Source organism: Triticum dicoccoides, chromosome 3A (assembly GCF_002162155.2).
Source record: "Triticum dicoccoides isolate Atlit2015 ecotype Zavitan chromosome 3A, WEW_v2.0, whole genome shotgun sequence".
In the NCBI taxonomy this organism is placed as follows: Eukaryota; Viridiplantae; Streptophyta; class Magnoliopsida; order Poales; family Poaceae; genus Triticum; species Triticum dicoccoides.
Window position 1 is genome coordinate 215486022 of NC_041384.1, and position 18221 is coordinate 215504242.

Here is an 18221-nt window from a genome sequence, read left to right on the forward strand (position 1 = left end):
AAGAAAGCAATAGCAACATACTAAACGATCGGGTGCTAAGCTAATGGAATGGGTCATGTCAATCAGATCATTCACCTAATGATGTGATCCCGTTAATCAAATAACAACTCTTTGTCCATGGTTAGGAAACATAACCATCTTTGATTAACGAGCTAGTCAAGTAGAGGCATACTAGTGACACTCTGTTTGTCTATGTATTCACACATGTATTATGTTTCCGGTTAATACAATTCTAGCATGAATAATAAACATTTATCATGAAATAAGGAAATAAATAATAACTTTATTATTGCCTCTAGGGCATATTTCCTTCAGTCTCCCACTTGCACTAGAGTCAATAATATAGATCACATCACCATGTGATTAACATCGATAGTTCACATCATCATGTGATTAACACCCATAGTTCACATCGCCATGTGACCAACACCCAAAGGGTTTACTAGATTCAGTAATCTAGTTCACATCGCTATGTGATTAACACCCAAAGAGTACTAAGGTGTGATCATGTTTTGCTTGTGAGAGAATCTTAGTCAACGGGTCTGCCACATTCAGATCCGCATGTATTTTGCAAATTTCTATGTCAACAATGCTCTGCATGGAGCTACTCTAGCTAATTGCTCCCACTTTCAATATGTATCTAGACTGAGACTTAGAGTCATCTAGATTAGTGTCAAAACTTGCATCAGCGTAACCCTTTACGACGAACCTTTTTTTTACTTCCATAATCGAGAAACATATCCTTATTCCACTAAGGATAATTTTGACCGCTGTCCAGTGATCTATTCCTAGATCACTATTGTACTCCCTCTCTTAACACAGTGTATGGTATACAATAGATCTGGTACACAGGATGGCATACTTTATAGAACCTATGACTGAGGCATAGGGAATGACTTTCATTCTCTTTCTATCTTCTGCCGTGGTCGGGCTTTGAGTCTTACTCAACTTCACACCTTGTAACACAGGCAAGAACTCTTTCTTTGACTGCTCCATTTTGAACTACTTCAAAATCTTGTCAAGGTTTGTACTTATTGAAAAAACTTATCAAGCGTCTTGATCTATCTCTATAGATCTTTATGCTTAATATGTAAGCAGCTTCACCAAGGTCTTTCTTTGAAAAACTCCTTTCAAACACTCCTTTATGCTTTGCAGAATAATTCTACATTATTTCCGATCAACAATATGTCATTCACATATACTTATCAGAAATGATGTATTGCTCCCACTCACTTTCTTGTAAATACAGGCTTCACCGTAAGTCTGTATAAAACTATATGCTTTGATCAACTTATCAAAGCGTATATTCCAACTCCGAGATGCTTGCACCAGTCCATAAATGGATCGCTGGAGCTTGCATATTTCGTTACCACCTTTAGGATTGACAAAACCTTCTTGTTGCATCACATACAACTCTTCTTTAATAAATCCATTAAGGAATGCAATTTTGTTTATCCATTTGCCAGATTTCATAAAATGCGGCAATTGCTAACATGATTCGGACAGATTTAAGCATAGATACGAGTGAGAAACTCTCATCGTAGTCAACACCTTGAACTTGTCGAAACCCTTTTGCGACAATTCTAGCTTTGTAGATAGTAACACTACTATCAGCGTCCGTCTTCCTCTTGAAGATCCATTTATTTTCTATGGCTTGCCGATCATCGGGCAAGTCAACCAAAGTCCATACTTTGTTCTCATACATGGATCCCATCTCAGATTTTATGGCCACAAGCCATTTTGCGGAATCTGGGCTCATCATCGCTTCCTCATAGTTCGTAGGTTCGTCATGGTCAAGTAACATGACCTCCAGAATAGGATTATCGTACCACTCTGGTGCGGATCTCACTCTGGTTTACCTACGAGATTCGGTAGTAACTTGATCTGAAGTTACATGATCATCATCATTAGCTTCCTCACTAATTGGTGTAGTAGTCACAGGAACAGATTTCTGTGATGAACTATTTTCCAATAAGGGAGAAGGTACAATTACCTTATCATGTTTTCTATTTTCCTCCCACTCACTTCTTTCGAGAGAAACTCCGTCTCTAGAAAGGATCCATTCTTAGCAACGAATGTCTTGCCTTCGGATCTGTGATAGAAGGTGTACCCAACTGTCTCCTTTGGGTATCCTATGAAGACATATTTCTCCGATTTGAGATTGAGCTTATCGAGATGAAACTTTTTCACATAAGCATCGCAACTCCAAACTTTAAGAAACGACAGCTTAGGTTTCTTGCCAAACCATAGTTCACACGGTGTCGTCTCAACGGATTTAGATGGTGCCCTATTTAACGTGAATGCAGCTGTCTCTAATGCATAACCCCAAAACGATAGTGGTAGATCGGTAAGAGACATCATAGATCGCACTATATCTAATAAAGTACGGTCATGACGTTCGGACACACCATTACACTATGGTGTTCCAGGTGGCGTGAGTAGTGAAACTATTTCACATTGTTTTAATTGAAGGCCAAACTCGTAACTCAAATATTTTACCTCTGTGATCATATCGTAGAAACTTTTATTTTCTTGTCACGATGATTTTCCACTTCACTCTGAAATTCTTTGAACTGTTCAAATGTTTCAGACTTATGTTTCATCAAGTAGATATCCCCATATCTGCTCAAATCATCTGTGAAGGTCAGAAAATAACGATACCTGCTGCAAGCCTTAATATTCATCGGACCACATACATCAGTATGTATGATTTCCAACAAATCTGTTGCTTGCTTCATTGTTCCGGAGAATGGCGTTTTAGTCATCTTGCCCATAAGGCATGGTTCGCAAGCATCAAGTGATTCATAATCAAGTGATTCCAAAAGCCCATCAGCATGGAGTTTCTTCATGCGCTTTACACCAATATGACCTAAACGGCAGTGCCACAAATAAGTTGCACTATCATTATTAACTTTGCATCTTTTGGTTTCAATATTATGAATATGTGTATCACTACGATCGAGATCCAATGAACTTGTTTCATTGGGTGTATGACCATCGAAGGTTTTATTCATGTAAACAGAACAACAATTATTCTCTGACTTTAATGAATAACCGTATTGCAATAAACATGATCAAATCATATTCATGCTCAACGCAAAAACCAAATAACACTTATTTAGGTTCAACACTAATCCCGAAAGTATAGGGGAGTGTGCGATGATGATCATATCAATCTTGTAACTACTTCCAACACACATCGTCACTTCACCCTTAACTAGTCTCTGTTTATTCTGCAACTCCTGTTTCGAGTTACTACTCTTAGAAACTGATCCAGTATCAAATACTGAGGGGTTGCTATAAACACTAGCAAAGTACACATCAATAACATGTATATCAAATATACTTTTGTTCACTTTGCCATCCTTCTTATCCGCCAAATACTTGGGGCAGTTCCGCTTCCAGTGACCAGTTCCTTTGCAGTAGAAGCACTTAGTCTCAGGCTTAGGACCAGACTTGGGCTTCTTCACTTGAGCAGCAACTTGCTTGCCGTTCTTCTTGAAGTTCCCCTTCTTCCCTTTGCCCTTTTCTTGAAACTAGTGATCTTGTCAACCATCAACACTTGATGCTCTTTCTTGATTTCTACCTTCATCGATTTCATCATCATGAAAAGCTCGGGATTCGTTTTCGTCATCCCTTGCATACTATAGTTCATCACGAAGTTCTACTAACTTGGTGATGGTGACTAGAGAATTCTGTCAATCACTATCTTATCTCGAAGATTAACTCCCACTTGATTCAAGCGATTGTAGTACCCAGACAATCTGAGCACATGCTCACTAGTTGAGCGATTCTCCTCCATCTTTTAGCTATAGAACTTGTTGGAGACTTCATATCTCTCAACTCGGGTATTTGCTTGAAATATTAACTTCAACTCCAGGAACATCTCATATGGTCCATGACGTTCAAAACGTCTTTGAAGTCCCGATTCTAAGCCGTTAAGCATGGTGCACTAAACTATCAAGTAGTCATCATATTGAGCTAGCGAAACGTTTATAACGTCTGCATCTGCTCCTGCAATAGGTCTGTCACCTAGCGGTGCATCAAGGACATAATTCTTCTATGCAGCAATGAGGATAAACCTCAGATCACGGATCCAATCTGCATCATTGCTACTAACATCTTTCAACACAATTTTTCTCTAGGAACATATCAAAATAAACATATGAAAGCAATAACGCGAGCTATTGATCTACAACATAATTTGGAAAATACTACCAGGACTAAGTTCATGATAAATTTAAGTTCAATTAATCATATTACTTAAGAACTCCCACTTAGATAGACATCCCTCTAATCCTCTAAGTGATCACGTGATCCAAATCAACTAAACCATGTCCGATCATCACGTGAGATGGAGCAGTTTCATTGGTGAACATCACTATGTTGATCATATCTACTATATGATTTACGCTCGACCTTTCGGTCTCCGTGTTCCGAGGCCATATCTGTATATGCTTGGCTCGTCAAGTATAACCTGAGTATTCCGCGTGTGCAACTGTTTTGCACCCGTTGTATTTGAACGTAGAGCCTATCACACCCGATCATCACGTGGTGTCTCAGCACGAAGAACTTTCGCAACGGTGCATACTCAGGGAGAACACTTCTTGATAATTAGCGAGAGATCATCTTAAAATGCTACCGTCAAACTAAGCAAAAATAAGATGTATTAAAAGATAAACATCATATGCAATCAAAATATGTGACATGATATGGCCATCATCATCTTGCTTCTTTGATCTCCATCTCCAAAGTACTGTCATGATCTATATCGTCACCGGCATGACACCATGATCTCCATCATCTTGATCTATATCAATGTGTCGTCACGTGGTCGTCTCGCCAACAATTGCTCTTGCAACTATTGCTATAGCATAGCGATAAAGTAAAGCAATTATTGGACGCTTGCATCTTATGCAATAGAGAGACAACCATAAGGATTTTGCCAGTTGTTGATAACTTCAACAAAACATGATCATCTCATACAACAACTTATATCTCATCACGTCTTGACCATATCACATCACAACATGCCCTGCAAAAACAAGTTAGACGTCCTCTACTTTGTTGTTGCAAGTTTTACGTGGCTGCTACGGGCTTAAGCAAGAACCAATCTTACCTACGCATCAAAACCACAACGATAGTTTGTCAAGTTGGTGCTGTTTTAACCTTCGCAAGGACCGGGCGTAGCCACACTCGGTTCAACTAAAGTTGGAGAAACTGTCACCAGCTAGCCACCTTTGTGCAAAGCACGTCGGGAGAACCGGTCTCGCGTAAGCGTACGCGTAATGTCGGTCCGGGCCGCTTCGTCCAACAATACCTCCGAACCAAAGTATGACATGCTGGTAAGCAATATGACTTATATCGCCCACAACTCACTTGTGTTCTACTCGTGCATATAACATCAAACCATAAAAACCTAGGCTCGGATGCCACTGTTGGGGAACGTAGTAATTTCAAAAAATTTCCTACGCACACGCAAGATCATGGTGATGCATAGCAACGAGAGGGGAGAGTGTTGTCTATGTACCCTCGTAGACCGAAGCGGAAGCGTTGATGCAATGTAGAGGAAGTAGTCGTATGTCTTCCCGATCCGACCGATCCAAGCACCATTACTCTGGCACCTCCGAGTTCTTGGCACACGTTCAGCTCGATGACGATCCCCTGGCTCCGATCCAGCAAAGCATCGGGGAGGAGTTCCGTCAGCACGACGGCATGGTGACGATCTTGATGTTCTACCGTCGCAGGGCTTCGCCTAAGCACCGCTACAATATAACCGAGGTGGAATATGGTGGAGGGGGGCACCGCACACGGCTAAGGAACGATCACGAAGATCAACTTGTGTTCATGGGGTGCCCCTTGCCACAGTATATAAAGGATGGAGGAGGAGGAGGCCGGCCAAGGCAATTGGTGCTGCCAGGATGTGGAGTCCTACTAGGACTCCAAGTCCTAGTAGGAGTCCACCAAGAGGGGAGGAAGGGAGAAGGAAGTGGAGGAGAAGGAAAGGTGGCCGGCCCCCTTTTCCCTAGTCCAATTCGGACTAGAGGGGAGGGGGGGCGCAGCAGCCCCTTGGCCCTTTCTCCTCTTCCCACTAAAGCCCATCAAGGCCCATTGCTTCTCCCGTAACTACCCGGTACTCCGAAAAATACCCGAATCACTCGGAACCTTTCCGATGTCCGAATATAGTCGTCCAATATATCGATCTTTACGTCTCGACCATTTCGAGACTCCTCGTCATGTCCCTGATCTCATCCGGGACTCCGAACTCCTTCGGTACATCAAAACTCATAAACTCATAATATAACTGTCATCGAAACCTTAAGCGCGCGGACCCTACGGTTCGAGAACAATGTAGACATGACCGAGACACGTCTCCGGTCAATAACCAATAGCGGTACCTGGATGCCCATATTGGCTCCTACATATTCTACGAAGATCTTTATCGGTCAGACCGCATAACAACATACGTTGTTCCCTTTGTCATCGGTATGTTACTTGCCCGAGATTCGATCGTCGGTATCTCAATACCTAGTTCAATCTCGTTACTGGCAAGTCTCTTTACTCGTTCCGTAATACATCATCTCGCAACTAACTCATTAGTTGCAATGCTTGCAAGGCTTATGTGATGTGCATTACCGAGAGGGCCCAGAGATACCTCTCCGACAATCGGAGTGACAAATCCTAATCTCGAAATACGCCAACCCAACATGTACCTTTGGAGACACCTATAGAGCACCTTTATAATCACCCAGTTACGTTGTGATGTTTGGTAGCACACAAAGTGTTCCTCCGGCAAACGGGAGTTGCATAATCTCATAGTCATAGGAACATGTATAAGTCATGAAGAAAGCAATAGCAACATACTAAACGATCGGGTGCTAAGCTAATGGAATGGGTCATGTCAATCAGATCATTCACCTAATGATGTGATCCCGTTAATCAAATAACAACTCTTTGTCCATGGTTAGGAAACATAACCATCTTTGATTAACGAGCTAGTCAAGTAGAGGCATACTAGTGACACTCTGTTTGTCTATGTATTCACACATGTATTATGTTTCCGGTTAATACAATTCTAGCATGAATAATAAACATTTATCATGAAATAAGGAAATAAATAATAACTTTATTATTGCCTCTAGGGCATATTTCCTTCAGGTTCCTCTAAGAAGCAAGGACCCAGGATTGCTATGCGCGATGCTGACGAGGATCCACCAAGAGACGCTCCAGTACGGCCTTGCAAATGGCCGTCGGAAAATTTTATGGACCGTGCGGGAATTAAAGAAGAATTCAAAGCATATTTGCACAATGCCGGTCTTGAGGATTTTGAGGCTAACAAATGCCCCGAGTATCATGATCTCACAAGTTCATTTGTGAGGAGGTTTGAGTATTCATCTTCACGTAATTCTCCTTCAGTCATGTTTGATCTCTATGAAAAATCTTATACCATGGACTTAGAGGATTTCGCATCTGCTTGCAAACTTCCATCATGGGGTAGTGTTAGGGATCCCCCTAAATCTGAATTTAGAAACTTTCTTGCTAGTATAACTGTGGGGGAATCTAGAGATATAACGCAGGCTACCATAGGGAGCATTCACTTTCCTGCTATACATTATTTTGCTCTCTTCATCGGTAGATGCATAAATGCTAAGGATGAAGCATGTCACATGTGTGTCCCTGATCTCAGCATTCTTAGGAGTGCTGTGTTAGGAGACCAATCTTATCATATGGGAGCCATTGTAGCTCGTAGGTTGCATCATAATAGACATAATGGAGATTTCTTTGGAGGAATTTATGTAACCCGCTTAGCTCATTTTCTTGAGATAGACATTCGTGAGGGTGATATGGAGTTGCCTCCTGCATATTTACATTATGATTCTATGGCTCCGCACTAGTTTGTCGAGAGGCCTGAATCACCTCTCTTATATCGTTTAATTTTTGATAAACTACGTGTTTTCTGTATTACTCTCCCTGCTCTTGCCTTCTTTGATTCACAGACAAAAGGAAGATATGTTATTACCAGAGATGAGGCAGAAGAGTACGAGAGGAGAGCGGAGGCAGCTCGACTCCACGCTGCAGCTCAGCAGGCGATAACCGCTGCACATCAGTATGATCCCAACTATTCCTCCTCATCACAGTACGACCCCAACAACTATTATTATGGATATCCGCCAGGCCAGTCGTGGCCATAGACCAACTTAGTGCAAAAGCCTAAGCTTGGGGGAGTACGTATTTCTCACCGACATTACATTTATGCTCACACACACTCATTGCTAGATGTCGGTGCTCATACTCTTTCACTGTAATATCCATGCTAGTTTATTTTCTTTTTCCTGCTTTCTTCTTGTGTGTTTGTTAAACCTTAAGAAAAACAAAAAAATTAGTAGTAGTTTATTTTCTGCTGTAGTAGTAATAATTAAAAAGAAAATCCAAAAATATTTGCCGTTCTACTTTTGCTTGTTGGGAGATTTCCCGTGTAAATAGTTTTATCTTTTCTTTTCTTTGGGGGTCAGTAGGAGAAGACCATAATTAAATTGTTGAAGTGGCTCTTATATGCATTATTGTTGATTTAACCAAGAGCCCATATTGCCTTGTCTTCTCCTGTTTATTGAATGCTCACAGATTCTAGCTTAGTTCAATGCACGTACACTCTTATTATTATCCACACCGTTCGGTCATGCAAGTGAAAGGCAATTATGATGATATATGATGGGCTGACTGAGATGAGAAAAGTTGGTATGAACTCGACCTCTTTTGTTTTTGTAAATATGATGAGCCCCTCGTTCTTGATTTAGCTTATTATGAATAAACATGTTTGCAATGACAATTAGAGATCATAGTTGCTTGTGCCATGCTTGATGAGCTATGAGTTATAATGATTTACCTTGTGTGCCAACATGCTATTGAGATGATTATGATGTGGTATGATGGGTGGTATCCTCCTTTGAATGATTTAAGTGACTTGACTTGGCACATGTTCACGCATGTAGTTGAAACAAAATCAACATAGCCTTCACGATATTTATGTTCATGGTGGATTATATCCTACTCATGCTTGCATCCAATGTTTATTAATTTTAATGCATGTACATGGCTGTTGTCGCTCTCTAGTTGGTCGCTTCCCAGTCTTTTGCTAGCCTTCACTTGTACTAAGCGGGAATACTGCTTGTGCATCCAATCCCTTAAACCCCAAAGTTATTCCAGATGAGTCCACCATACCTTCCTATATGCGGTATCTACCTGCCGTTCCAAGTAAATTTGTATGTGCCAAACTCTAAACCTTCAAATAAACATTCTGTTTTGTATGCTCGAATAGCTCATGTATCAACCAAGGTTGTCCTTATCTTCTGTGTTAGGCGGGTTATTCTCAAGAGGAGTGGACTCCGCTCCTCACTCACGAGAAAATGGCTAGTCACCGGGATGCCCAGTCCCATGCTTTATGCAAACTAAATCAAAATTAATTGCAAACAAAACTCCCCCTGGGACCTGATGTATGTTGGAGGCACTCGTTGTTTCGAGCAAGCCATGGATTGATGCTTGTTGGTGGAGGGGGAGTATAAACTTTACCATTCTGTTTGGGAACCGCCTATAATGTGTTTAGCATGGAAGATATCGCCATCTCTTAGTTTTTACGTTGACAATGAAAGTATACCGCTCAAAATACAATTTATCTCTATTTCAAAACCAAGCTCTGGCACCTCTACAAATCCCTGGTTCCCTCTGCGAAGGGCCTATCCATTTACTTTTATGCTGAGTCATCACCCTCTTATTAAAAAGCACTAGCTGGAGAGCACAGCCGTCATTTGCATTCTTCACTGTTAATTTATATTGGGTATGACTATGATTGGATCTCTTTTACCATGAATTACAATGTCTAGTCAGTCCTTGATCTTTAAAGGTGCTCTGCATTTATGTTTTGCGGTCTCAGAAAGGGCTAGAGAGATACCATCTTGTTATATCATATTTTGATTGTTTTGAGAAAGTGTTGTCATCCAAGATTTATTATTATGGCTTGCTAGTTGATCATGTTATTGATATGAGTAATTATGAGACCTGGGAATTATTGCAAATGTGGTTAGTTATGATCTATGCTGAAAACTTGAATGCTGGCTTGACATAGTTACAACAACAAGAGCAAACAGAGTTTGTAAAAGTTTTTCTTTCTTTCTTTCAGTTTGTCAACTGAATTGCTTGAGGACAAGCAAGGTTTTAAGCTTGGGGAAGTTGATACGTCTCCGACGTATGTACTTTTCCAAACACTTTTGCCCTTGTTTTAGACTCTAACTTGTATGATTTGAATGGAACTAACCCGGACTAACGCTGTTTTAATGGTGTTGTTTTATGTGCAGAAAACAAATATTCTCGGAATGACCTGAAACTCCACGGAACATCTTAGAAAAAACAATAAAAAATCCTCGCCAAAGATGAAGACCAGGGGGCCCACACCCTTCTCACGAGGGTGGGGGCGCCCCCTAGGGCGCGCCCCCCTACCTCATGGGCCCCCTGGAAACCCTCCGATGCCAACTCCAACTCTATATATTTGCTTTCGGAGAGAAAAAAATCAGAGAGAAGAAATCATCGCGTTTTATGATACGGAGCTGCCGCCAAGCCCTAAAACCTCTCGGGAGGGCTGATCTGGAGTTCGTTCAGGGCTCCGGAGAGGGGGATTCGTCGCCGTCGTCATCATCAACCATCCTCCATCACTAATTTCATGATGCTCACTGCCGTGCGTGAGTAATTCCATCATAGGCTTGCTGGACAGTGATGGGTTGGATGAGATTTATCATGTAATTGAGTTAGTTTTGTTAGGGTTTGATCCCTAGTATCCATTATGTTCTGAGATTGATGTTGCTATGACTTTACTATGCTTAATGCTTGTCACTAGGGTGTAACGCCCTCGATGCGGCTATATCTCCTACGTGTCGAATCACGACTTAGAGGCATAACCGCATTGAAAGCAATGTCGCAAGTAAGGCAATCTTCACAACAACCCATGTAAAAAAGATAATAAGGGGAAAGGTACATAGTTGGCTTACACTCGCCACGTCACACAAAGTACATAAAATAGCATTACAAACATCCCTACAATCATGGTCCGACTATGGTACCAAAATAAAAGATCAACCCCAACAAGCGACATGGTCCCGATCGCCCCAACTGGGCACCACTACTGATCATCAGGGAAAGACACATAGTAACGACGGGAGGCTTCATCGAACTCCCACTTGAGCTCAAGCGCATCATCTGGAACAGAGTCATCGGGCCCTGCATCTGGTTTGGAAGTAATCTGTGAGCCACGGGGACTCAGCAATCTCGCACCCTAGCGATCAAGACTATTTAAGCTTATAGGTAAGACAAGGTAATATGTGGAGCTGCTGCAAGCGACTAGCATATATGGTGGCTAACCTTTTCGCAAAAGAGAGCGAGAAGAGAAGGCAAAGCACGAACGAATAACTATAGAACATCCTGCGGCAAACATTACCCCAACACCATGTTCACTTCCCGGACTCCGCCGAGAAGAGACCATCACGGTTACACACATAGTTGATTCATTTTAATTAAGTTAAGGTTCAAGTTATCTACAACCGGACATTAACAAATTCCCATCTGCCCATAACCGCGGGCACGGCTTTCGAAAGTTCAAATCCCTGCAAGGGAGTCCCAACTTAGCCCATCACAAGCTCTCACGGTCAACGAAGGATAAACCTTCTCCCGAGACATTCCGATCAGACTCGGCATCCCGGTTCTACAAGACAGCTTCGACAAAGATAAAACAAATCCAGCAACACCGCCCGAAGGTGCCGACAAATCCTGATAGGAGCTGCACATATCTCGTTCTCAGGGCACACTCAGATGAGCCAGACGTCGGGTAGGCCAGCCCAGAGTTGCCCCTAGTAGCCCCGGACATCGCTCGGTTGGACCAACACTCAGAGGAGCACTTGCCCAGGGGGGTTTAAATAAGATGACCCTCGGGCTCCGGAAACCCAAGGGAAAAAGAGGCTAGGTGGCAAACGGTAAAACCAAGGTTGGGCATTGCTGGAGGAGTTTTATTCAAGGCGAACTGTCAAGGTGTTCCCATTATCACCCAACCGCGTAAGGAACGCAAAATCCGGGAACATAACACCGATATGACGGAAACTACGACGGCAAGAGTGGAACAAAACACTAAGCAAAAGGCCGAGCCTTCCACCCTTTACCAAGTATATAGATGCATTAAGGTAACAAGATAATATAATGATATCCCAACAAGAAATTAATGTTCCAACAAGGAACGATCTCCAATCTTCACCTGCAACTAGCAACGCTATAAGAGGGGCTGAGCAAAGCGGTAACATAGCCAATCAACGGTTTGCTAGGACATGGTGGGTTAGAGGTTTGACATGGAAATTTGGGAGGCATGATAAGCAAGTGGTAGGAATCATAGCATAGGCATAGCAAAAGAGCGAGCATATAGCAAAGCAAAGATAGAAGTGATTTCGAGGGTATGATCATCTTGCCTGCAAAGTTGTCAGAGTTGACTGGATCCTCGAAAGAAAACTCAACGGGCTCCTCGTTAGCGAACTCGTCTCCCGGCTCTACCCAAACAAGACAAACAATCAAAAGGAACACAATCAACAACGTGCAAGGCTCAAGCAACATGATGCAAACATGGTATGCTATGCGGGATGCGGTATGTGATGCATATGCGAGATTTGACAAGGGATGAATGAACCTGGACTCAACTTGGAAATCCAAGAGTGCCACTGGAAAGGTGAGGTGATTTCGGTTGAAATCTATATAAAGAACACTGGAATCGGATGCACGGTTTGGAAATGGCAAGCAAAACAAATATGGCACCGGTCTGCGATAAACAGCAAGTAGCCATCTAAATGCAACAAATTAAATGTGCTACGGCACTCAAACAAGACAACAAAATACATGGCAGGGATCCACTCATAATGCTTGACAAAAGATGAACACTGAGCTACGGCCAATTCATCCATTAACAGGTTCAAACAAGCATGGCAAAAGTGCAATTGATAAACAGATTTCAGACTTAGTGAAATTAACACAAGCCTGGAATTTTAGATCAGGTAGCACACTTTGGAGCATGCAAACTGTATGCTACATGAACTTACCATGGCAAATCAAGGCATGGCATGTAGCTACTCAAAGAGCTTAACAAAAGTCCCTTAGTGACCTTGAGCCAAAAGGGGTCAGAAAATATAATTGCAAGCATGTGAACATGGCAAAAACATAATCAGATTACAGACTTTGTGAAAAACTGGAGCATGCAAATATCTTAACGAGTAGGCATGTTTACGAGCTCGATGCACTCACTACAGAGCAAGTCATGACAAACTAAGCATACACCCATCAAGAATACACACTATATAAGCTAGACATGGCAGGAGCAACAACATAACATGCACGGATCAACAACAACATCCTCGGCAAAATCGCTAACAAGTAGACAATCTGCCAGGATTCACAAAATAGAAAAAGTAGAGCTCGATTGACTCAAGCTAGGGTGCTCCATAATTGCAAACAAAGACATGGATGGATAGAGCACCACAATATTAACAAATCATCCTTACTGATCATCCTCAAAGAGGCACGGATCACTAGAAAACAACATGAACATATGGCATATTGATAAAAACAGATCAAGGACTTAGAGAAATTCTAAGTCCCTGAAATCAGCATTAACGAATGCACCACTTTACAAGCTTGTGCTAGTCACCACACATATCGTAAAAATACATGGCAAGCACCTCTGTAAAGATGGTAAAGCATATAACAAAACTCATGTAGAGCTCAGGAGCATATCATGCACACATTAATCATGGCAAAAATGACAAATAGCTATTTGGTGCAGCAGATCTGACAATTAACTCAAATAGCTCTCTTCCAATAGCATTTCGGGCATCAAGATGAGCTCAAATGAAAATGATGCAATGAGATGAAATGATGTACTCTCTGAGGTGAACATTTTGATATACTACAAGCCCAAAATGGAGCTACGGAGAGAGAGTTACGATGCTGTAAACATGAGCAAAAAATATTGAGCGAGAGGGAAAAATCAACCGGATCTGGATCTAGGGTTCCTCGACATGCGAACCGAGGCAAACTCTGGCGAACTCTTGGCGGCTCCGGCGAGCTCGAAGAAGCGGCGGGGAGGCGAGGGAGAGGCGAATCCGGCCTCTCCCGTCCGGATCCGGTGGCGGGTGGCGACTCCGGCCACCGGGGATGGTGAGGGGGCGCGGGGCGGCGAGCTCGCAGCTCCGGCGAGCTCCTGCTGGCCGGCGGCGAGGCAAAGGCGGCGGAACGGCGTCAGGTGGCGGCGGGCGAAGCCGGGCGGCGGGGAGCGCGGCCGGGCACGGGAGACAGGCGGCGGCGGGCGCGCGGGCCGGGGAGGGCCCCGCGCGGGCCTGGCGGGCCGGCGGCGGAGAGGGCGGCGATGTGGGCGCGCTTGCCCACGTGGCACGCAGTGATTGGTCCGGGCGAGTGACAGACAATGTCCGGCGGCCGGCGGACTTGTCCGGCCGCGCGGAGAGGAGCGGGACTAGGGTTTCGGGAGAGAAGAACCGAGAATTTCGGAGGGGGTGCTATTTATAGGCATAGAGGGAGCTAGGAGTGTCCAAATGAGGTGTAGTTTTCGGCCACGCGATCGTGATCGAACGCTCTAGATGATGGAGAGGGTTTAGGTGGGTTTTGGGCCAAATTGGAGGGTGTTGGGCTGCAACACACACGAGGCCTTCTTGGTCCCTCGGTTAACCGTCGGAGCATCAAACGAAGTCCAAAATGGTACGAAACTTGACAGGCAGTCTACCGGTAGTAAACCAAGGCTGCTTGGCAAGTCTCGGTCCAATCCGGAAATGTTTAACCCCACACACGAAAAGAAGGTAGAAAGGACCACCGGAGGAGATAGGAGCGTCGGAATGCAAAACGGACAACGGGGAAAAAGCTCGGATGCATGAGACGAACACGCATGCAAATGCAATGCACATGATGACATGATATGAGATGCATGACAATGACAACAACACATGGAGACAAAAACCCGAACCCGAGGAAATAAAATAACTTAGTGTCGGAATCGACAAGAGTTGGATTACATATAAGGTAAATCACATACGGGGTGTTACATAGGGCCTGAGTGCCATGATTTCAGATCTGAACCTATTGTGTTTTCATGAATATATGTGAGTTCTTGATCCTATCTTGCAAGTCTATAGTCACCTACTATGTGTTATGATCCGGCAACCCCGAAGTGAAAATAATCGGGACCACTCCCGGTGATGACCATAGTTTGAGGAGTTCATGTATTCACTATGTGCTAATGCTTTGTTCCGGTTCTCTATTAAAAGGAGGCCTTAATATCCCTTAGTTTCCAATAGGACCCCGCTGCCACGGGAGGGTAGGACAAAAGATGTCATGCATGTTCTTTTCCATAAGCACGTATGACTATATACAGAATACATGCCTACATTACATTGATGAATTGGAGCTAGTTCTGTGTCACCCTATGTTATGATTGTTACATGATGAACCGCATCCGACATAATTATCCATCACTGATCTGGTGCCTACGAGTTTTCCATATATTGGTTCTCGCTTATTTACTTTCCCGCTGCTACTGTTACAATCACTACAAAATACCAAAAACATTACTTTTGCTGTCTTTACTTTTGTTGCCGCTACCGCCACTATCATATTACTTTTCTACTAACACTTTGTTGCAGATACTAAGTTTCCAGGTGTGGTTGAATTGACAACTCAGCTGCTAATACTTGAGAATATTCTTTGGCTCCCCTTGTGCCGAATCAATAAATTTGGGTTGAATACTCTACCCTCGAAAGCTGTTGCGATCCCCTGTACTTGTGGGTTATCACTCCTCTCTTCGACAAGTTGGCGAGCCCTCTCGGAACGGCTCTCCAGGCGCGTCACCACGTCGGCGAAGAAGCGGAAGTGGCTGGCATCGTCGTTCGCATGGGCATGAGGAGGATTCTCATCGCAGATATGTCCTAGGGCGTTGTTGGCTCTATTCCCGAGGTCCTGGAGCATGGGGGCGTGCACACGCTCCAACGTCCACCACTGAAGCACTTCTTCCTTGTTCTGCCGCGCGACGGACTCAGCGTCGATGACCCGCTGCCGAAGAGGGAGCAGCTCGGTGCGGGCGGAAGCCAGCTTAGCCTGCGCCGAGGCCAGGATGGTTGCGGCGGCCTCCTCGCGCCGCTCCACCTCAACCAACCTGGACTTGAGGGCAGCAGTCCTACCAGCGGCCCCAGCTTCCACGAGCTTCAGCTTTAGGTCTTACCTGCTCTCGATATCCGCATGAGCCTCGGCCACCCGGCGATCGACCTCCTCCTGGGCCCTGGCCTCGCGCGCATCGACGTCATCCTCTACCTGAGCAACCTGGCGCTCCCTCATCTCCAGCCGTTCGAGCTCAAGGCTACGCTCCACGGCTTCCAGCGCCAGCGCCTCCTCATGCTTCCGGATCTCTTCCTCCTCGGCGGGTGTCCCCCTCAACGACGCAAGGGCAGCCCTGCACACCTCCACTTGCTGATCCAAGATGGTGCTCCATGCTTGGAGCTCCCACGCGCGCTTCTCTGGGGCCTCGCGATGGCGGTCAGCTTCCCAAGCCTCTTCCAGAGCTCGGGAGCAGGCCTCATGGGAGGCTGCGAGGGAAGCCTCGGCCTTCGCATTATCAAGCTCGCGCTGGTGGCGCCCGAGGTTGATGGCCACCTTCAACTTATGCCACTCCTCCACCAGCCGAAGACCCTCGGCCACGAGGCGTGCGTCCACATCCACGAGCTCTTCACCAAGATGGTTCATCGCGCCGATCGCCTCCTGAAAAAGCTCATGGAGAACGATGCTCCTTTCTCGCGCCGACTCGAGCATGCTACTGACTTCATCCTCTGTCGCGGGGACCGCGGATGGGGCCTGAAGTGGCTCGCCCCCTTTCAGCAGGGGGCTGGGGGCTGGCATCCACCCATTTGCGGGATGGGCCTCGTGAGGGGCCGAACGAGTGAAGGCCCGCTGCTTGAAGAAGACCCCAGGATCGAAGCCAACCAGTCGCTGTCCACGACCAGGGGAGGAACCCTTGGCACACTTGATGTGCTCCGAGCAAGGCCGCAAAGAAAAGACGGCGAAGGCGCGAGCTTGAGACACCTTGTTGATGGGCCGGCTTCCCCGGTTGACTCCACACCATGAGCAGAGCGCGGGCTTGAAGCGCTCGAGCCCAACAGGAGAAGCAAGGCGAGAGGAGGCTGCTCCTCAGGAGATCTTGCAGCCTTAACGGAAGGAATCCTGAATAGATATCGTCAGGAAGGGAAGCAGTACATGTAGAATCACCAAGATAAGATACTTACTCATCAACGGTGATGGACTTTCTTCGCTTTAACGGACCGAAGGTGCCGCTGCTTGGGGACCCCTTCCTCTTGCGGAGCTCTTCGAAGTCCACGCAGAGCCAACCGAAGCGCTAGACATGGCGGCCAACACAAGGCGCAATAGGAGAAGCGCTCGAAGTGGCAGTCTCAGGAGCGCCAGGCTGAGGGGAGCCATCAGGCCCTACCTCACAGCGACCTGTCGAGGTCTCAGGAGCCGTGGCCTCGGGAGACGTGGACTGCGTCGCCTCCTCAACCACCACCCCAGGGCAAGAGTCGCGAGTTCCTGAGGATGACGCCTCGGGAGCCCTGGGCGGCATCAGCATCCCGGCACCTTCGCCGTCAGCCCCCAGCGGTGCTCGCCCCCTACATCCACACTTTGGGAGAGCTCGGCGCCAGCAGCAGGAAGAGGAACCACGACGATGGGGTTCTCACGAGGCCCCATGAGGCCGACTGGACACAGCCCCCACTCATCAAAGGCGGGCATCTGCTCCGCGAATGTCACATTGTTCAAGCAGCGGTACAGAAGGCAACTCTTCCTCGGTATGTCATCAAGTAGCGGGACACCCGTCAGGACCTCGGGCACCGTTCACCACGCCTCGAGAGGGAGCCCAGACTCCTGAAGTATCATGTGGTCCTTGTTGTTGAGCAAGGCCCACATTGGTTGAGAGTGGCACTGAAGCGGGGCGATTCGGCGCCGGATGAACTCCTTCACCACCATAGGCGCAGTCTCATCAAGATCCTTGAGCCACCTCAGCCTGAGCCAGACAGGGGCAAGGCGCGGATCGGTAAGACTTTGATGGCACCAACCAGAGCTTGTTATAGCGGGCGCTGACGGAGAAGAGAGCAGGG